Raw genomic sequence first — 6,957 nt, 5'->3', positions numbered from 1 at the left:
TCAAGGATCACTCAAGTGCAGTGCCTTGCCTCGCATCCTGTATCGTGACGATGGTGGACGAAGGGAGATAGCTGAGGCTGAACTGTGGCTGTTTATAACGACAAACAAGTTGACAGCACCCTGAAAGAAAGGCACGAACTTTAAGGCGATAGAAAAGCACTAGTGTGGAAACCCATCTGCGTGCAATGGCAGTAATACCGGCAGAGTGCAAGGGCTTTCCAACACTAAGAGAATAACAAGGAAAGTCATGTCGATCCCAGTGCAATGTTATAATAACTTGGGGTGTAACGACCATGTCAAAGGTTTACTGTTTAAGATGCGCAAGCCAGACTTGAGGTGAGTTGCCATTTTCTAAAGCTGCAAGAGCTTGTATGATCATAGCCTTATCGTGAGCACTGCGGGCCTTAAGGCGACAGAGAAACCACAAACAGAGGAACATACCGAAGCAACACATTGTACCAAAAATGCCTACCCCCACCCACTCTTTGAAGAAGGAAAAAGCAGAAGATATCCAATCGGTGAATTGACCCAAAGTCACGGGATCGACACGGGTACTGTTCAAGACAGCTATCTGGGTTAGTTGAGACTGGATCATGTCTTCCGCTGCCATGGACCAATTTCTGGCCAAATATTCGCCAATGATGCGGGAGGCATTCCTGGAATCATTAAATCTGACAGAGGTTATGCATAAATGTGCACGTTGGTCAACACAACCCCAAAGCACCAAGTCAGCCAATTCTACCTGAGCTTGGAGTAAATCTATTCTTTGGTTGGCAGCTAAAATCCCTGACAAAATATGTTGATTAATTGTATTTTGGGATTCAAGTATGGTGGAAGTTTGTTGAACAACTTGATTAATAGTGGCAGCAGTTTGTACTTGGCTGGCCATGGCTACTCCAGCTGTAACTGCTGCAGCAGCAGATACCGCCACAGCTGTCACTATAGCTGCCGTAATTCCAAAATCTCTACAGGCTCTAATCAGTTCAACAATAGGAAAGGACTCTGGATCTGCAGTAACCGGGATCGGGACAAAAGTTGGGATTTTCATAACCATTGCCGTAGTCCAGGAGCCATTCCAACACTCAGACAAATAACAGGTAATATTAGAACAATTAAGCATCCCCTGTGATGTAACATTAGCCAAAAGAAACAGGAACAGAGATTGGAGACAGACTGCTGCAGAGGGTAATGTAGCATTAAACAATTGTGAATTGTGTGAAGTAATTTTAAGTCTCCTACCTCGCTCCGAGTCTTGGGTACTGCCAGAAACATTAAACAGCCAACTTTGGACTCCTAATATTTCCCTGGGGAAACACAAGCGCGGACTAGACTCGCCCAATCTGAGGGAGTCATGCAAAATCTAGTAAGTCCCTCCACCTGAGTGAGAGTGAAAGCGGCATCTATGCCATAAGTGCGGACAGATTCTGCCAAGGTTTTAATTATCTTAAAGTCTAAAGGCTCATGATATCTTCCCCTGTTATTGTCCTGAAATACAGGGTATGCAAGTCCCATATCTGTATTAACTGTCCTCCAAACTTGTGCATGAAAAGATCTCCCGGAACCTTGGCTCCCCCCCACATACGGAGGTGGGGCAATCGGCACCATATCTTCTTCTAGATATTCTACCTCCTCCTCCTCAGAGTTTTGTTGACCGATGTTAACTCCCTTCCCCTTCTTACAGTAGGCCTGCGTGCCCTGTGTCTCCTTTTTCTTCTTTTTCATTTTTATCTTATGTAGTTGTTGTAACAATATATCAAGGTCCTCAGAACTCTCTGAGTCGCTTGTGTTCTCAGGCGTTTTTAATTCGGTCAAGTCTGGGTAGAGCCTTCTCCTATTTTTATCTTCAGGCTCTTTTGCCTTCTCACTACTGTTACTTTTAATACTCTCTGCCACTTCACTACATGATCCTTCAGATTTTTCCTCATGCAGTTGCTCAAGAATAGCTTGACCCTCACTCACAGCTTCCTGGCATTTACCATCTGTAAGGCAACTACGGACCATTTTCCAAAGGGGTATCACCCCACCCTCTAATATGCCCTGCTCAGAAGCAAAGTCAAGATCTTTGCCTAATTTATCCCAACTAGGTACAGTAAGGCTGCCCGAAAATGCAAACCACGGTGCAGCGATATCTATCTTCTGTAAAAATCTCTGTAAAGTACTATGTTTCACTTCCAGGCCCTTGAAACGTAACAGGCCATCTAGGGCCAGGAGAAGCGGACTTGAAGATGCGGCACCCATGACACAACAACAAAAGAAGCACAAAAAACAAAAGCGAAATGACACAACAAAAGAAACACAGAAAACAAAAGCGAAAGTAGAAGCGAAAGTACACAGTGCAGCTGCAATAAAATGTAATGCTCTCTCTTTACAGAGGAGCTGCCCCGCTTTGGTCGCGGATCCCACTTACCTGGGACTAACCCCGCTTTGATCGCGGATCCCACTTATTGGGTCTAACCCCGCTTTGGTCACGGATCCCACTTACCTGGGACTAACCGGTGCACCACCCCTGACTGCTGAAAGTTCTGGTTCCCGGGTTTCGGCACCACTTGTCGCGACCCCTTGCCCGCAAGGAAGACGCAACTCAGGAATCTTCTTTCAGCAGTTTATTCAGGCCTTTGATATTTCTTCTTCTCTCTCCCGGATGTCCCTCCCAGCCTTAATAAAGCATCTCAAGCCCCAATGTGAAGCTGCCACGTGGAGCTTTCTCATAGGGTGGTGAAAAACCATGCGCCAACTCTCCCAAATAAGGAGTTGTTTGTCACAGACCACAGCGGAGCCAGCGCCATCTTGTAATGGCGACCATAGTCTGCAGAAACGGCAGAAGCGGCTCACCACAGGGAACTGGTCACATACCAAGGGCAGAGATACAAAATTACCTGAAACACTCAGGGAACAACAGATGATTCCCTGTTGTTGGAGCATAATAAGAAAGTTGAGTATGTATGGTAGGATCTGAGGACTGACAGATAAGCCAAATCCAGACAGAGATTTAGTTCTCACAGAGCCTAAGACCTTACTAAATATTTGTTGAATGGCCGAAGGGACAGGAGATGAATCTAGAAGACACTCTGAGCACAGGTTAGTTTATTGCTTTTCCCCAGGGCTCTGTAACTGCAGGTGGTCTTTGATTTTTCCAGGAAACATTCTGGAAACTCTTAAGAAAGATATTGGGCATGTCTGCATATGCTTTTCAAACAAACAGCAGGAACTAGAATGCACTCATCTCTACAGTGATCTTTGTTATACTGGGGCACAAACATCGCAGCTAATCTGTTTCACTAAAAATGAAGAGTGCAGAGTGCCATATGAAGAGGGGACTCAGCCTCAGGCCAGTCTGAGTTCAAATAAAATGCCATCCAAGTACAATGTGTTTCCTTGGGATCAGAGTGTCTTAGCCCTGGGGCAAAAATAGCCAAACCATCTGCTGTAAGAGGCAGGAACCAGCAAGTCGGGCAAGTGGCAGCATCTGATGCTGAAACTCTGGTCAGTAGATAAAAGGCATTTCTGAAGCAAAACAAGATCTTATGCTTGTGATTTAGCCTCAGTAGATAAAGGAGAGTTGTGTTTAGTTTTATAAATACAATATCCTAAATAGATATTATGCTCCAGATAGAAGCAGAAAAGTAAAATGATTCATATGTGTTTTAGTCAAAGTCTATCTTAGGTTATATTGTGAAATAAGACAACATGGTTATTTTTAAAAATTTTAGGTACATTATGAAATACAGGCAAAGTGCATACCTGGGAACATAGTAAATGTTCACAAAGTGATAATTATGATGACTATCAAGATGTTACCCAGGGGATTTGCAAAGAGACAATAATTATGGGAATTTCGAACACATTGCTCCATCTGCAGTATAAGTAGAAGAGACTAGAACCTTGCTGTTCAAATTGTACCAGTCAGAAGCTTGAGAGATATGCGGAATCTCAGCCTCACTCCAGATCAACACAAGGTTTATCCTATGCATATAAAAATTTTTGAAGTATTTCTTCAGAGTTTAGGCATTAAGAGTACTTGACTCAAAGTAGGCCAGGTGCTTATTTTCTACCCTGAAAGGTTTTTAGGTCCTTGGATGCTATAGAAACCTATTACTAGTTCCAAGGCCGAGGACACAGCTGCAAATACCTTTCTAGTTAGGAATAAAGGAAAAAGAAAAAAAAAAGACAGGAACTAGCACTCAGGCAGCCTCTGTTCTGAGTAATGATTACAGTTTGTAACAATCTGGAGACTAAATGTTTTCTTGAAGAATCCTTCAAGAGATCCTGATGCTGTATTTGGTTAGTGTCCATTTATCCCAGAGGGCAGCAGACCATTTACCTAGGACCTATGAACTCCTTTGGGCAGGGTGGCCAAGGCACAAAAGTGTGAAATAGCATGTTGTGTTGATTACTGTCATGTAACTCAATAAGATTGGTGAAGAGCAGAGAATCAAGGCTGAAAAATATAGGAGGAACTGGACCATAAAAGGGCAAATAAGCTGTGTAGGGTGCTTGGAATTTGTGGGGATGACCCTGGGGTCAGAGGATCATGTGACTTAAAAAATAATTTTGATATCCCATGGAGGACTGTAGGAAGGTGAGAGAAAATGGATCAGTTAGCAAAATAGTCTAAAATTCAAGGTGAAAGTGGTTAATTACTCCCAAATTCTGGTGAAGATACTAAGATGGATAGTAAAATGTGTTTTGAGAAGCAACAGAGAGTAGAGTTGAAAAGGTCAGTGACAGATGTGAATGTGGTAGTATGAGAAAAAGAAGAGTCATGGTGACTCCTGGTTTCCAGCACTGTTGAAAAGGAAGTTGCCATTTACTAAAATAAGGCCTAGGAAGGAAGGAACGAGTTTGGAAGAAACATAATTTTAGCTCTTATGCATTTGTATAGCATAGTTAGGATACAATCTTATGGGACAATCTAGAGGACAATTGAACATCTGGACCCAGGTGCAATATAAAGATGGAACACCTGGTGGGTATGACCTATAAAGACATGAACCAAATAAATCTTAAGTCTTTCCTCCAAGTTATCAGAGTGCTTTTCTACTCAGGCATCATCTCATTACCACCCCACCTTTCTGTTTGCCAAGAACAATGTTCGAAGTGCTATCTCTTGGTCTTTAGAAATTATGAATATAATGCATTCCACTATTGTCATGTATGAAATAAATAAATAGATAGATAGATAGATAAATAGAAATACAGTAAACAAAAAAGAAATTATTTTAGAAGTTATTTATTTTAATAACTCAATTATTTCTTAAGTATTTGTCTTTGGAAGAATGGTTTCAATTTTTGAGGTCCCAGGGTCTTTGTTATCATAGGATGTTATGAGGACCAAACACAGACATGTGGGAGATGGTATGTAGCATAGGTAAAATAACAGGTGCTCCATAAAAGCCTGTTTTCTCTCCTGTATTTTTGGGCTTTACTATTAATGAAGGTGAGTTAAATACCTTGGCAAGAAATAATTCCTGATCTGCTGCTTGAGTACTTTCAGAAGAATATTGAGTGAATTTCCTGCCCCAAACACAGTATAACCTACATCTCAAAGAACATCTACTTCAGGAGAAAGTATTTGGGTAGAATCATCACATACTAGAGAACAACATTTCATTTTTACATCATCAGAATCAGTGGTTTTTGTGGATTTCAGTTATGTCACTAACCAACTGTGTGATTTCCAGCAACCTCCCTGGCTCTCAGTTATTATTCTAAAATGACTACAAATCCAAATATAAAATAGTTTTCAACTTCAATGTCCTTTAGAATTAATTGAATGGCTTCTTAAAATGCAGATTCCAGGACTCCACACTCAGAGTTTCTGATTCAGTAGTTCTAAGTTGGGTCCTGAGAATTTTTATTGCTTAAAAATTTCCCTAGTAATGCTAAAACTGTTGAACTAGGAGCTAGATTTTGAGATCTACCAATCTTTTGTATAGGATTTGGAACAGGTAATAGAAAATGCAAAAGAATTCATTGGGAAATGACACTGATCACCATGCAAGACTCAAACCAATCAAGTTCCACTGGAAAAGGATCCTGAACTAATAAGCTCTTTCAGATATCCTAGACACTAATTAGCTGTAGTGATTGCAAACATTCCATGGATATGGTGGAGCACAATAGCTTCTTGAATTCAGTCTGTAAAACTTTTCATCAGATGAATATTTTTTGAAGTCAATCATTATACTGTTAAACAGCAGGAACCGAATATACTTTTATTGTATTATTATTTCTGTATCATTTCCAAGGTTATTTTTCCTGCTTGCCTACTTTACTTGTATTATATCTTTATGCTAATCCAGGTACTATTTATTTTCTTCAGAAATATCTTTTTTTTTTTTTAATGGAGGACACGAGACAAATGAAAAAAAATGGAAAATGAACAATATCACTGTCTATCAGCTATTTGTATTTTCTTTTACAATATCCCCCATAATACCAACTCACAATCCAATCTATTAAAGGTTGCTTGAACACAATTGCAGAAATACCCACATAGACAAGTCAGTTTTGCTTGTATTATCACAACATATACATCACCTTATTGCTACATTGCAAGCCAGCAGGGCTCTTTATTCCTACCAAGTCTCCTTCTTGCTCTCAGTCCTTTATGTCTATAGTAGGTACAAACACAATCCTTGCAGTTGCAAATAGCAACCAATTCCAATTTCCAGATCCTCCCTTGCAAACAGAAACAACCAAGTGGAACAGAATTCTATGAAGGCACCTTGATTTTTTGGATAAACTCTTCTTGTAACCCTCAAAATATATTTTTCATGTTTCCTTATTCCAATATACAAACATATTCTTTCTTCTTCAGAACTATCTCCATTCACCAGCTATATGAGGTGATTAGTGAGTTAACTGGTGATTTTTTAACTCTAAAGCTAAATTGTCTTCCCTGGAGCAATGTCAGAAACCTCAAGAGAAGGAATCATATCTATGGAAAGAGTGCAG

The sequence above is a fragment of the Marmota monax genome, unplaced genomic scaffold, assembly GCF_021218885.2.
Source record: "Marmota monax isolate L192 unplaced genomic scaffold, Marmota_monax_Labrador192_F-V1.1 WCK01_AAM20220418_F8-fsc00012, whole genome shotgun sequence".
Taxonomy (NCBI): domain Eukaryota; kingdom Metazoa; phylum Chordata; class Mammalia; order Rodentia; family Sciuridae; genus Marmota; species Marmota monax.
This window is presented reverse-complemented; position numbering follows the sequence as displayed.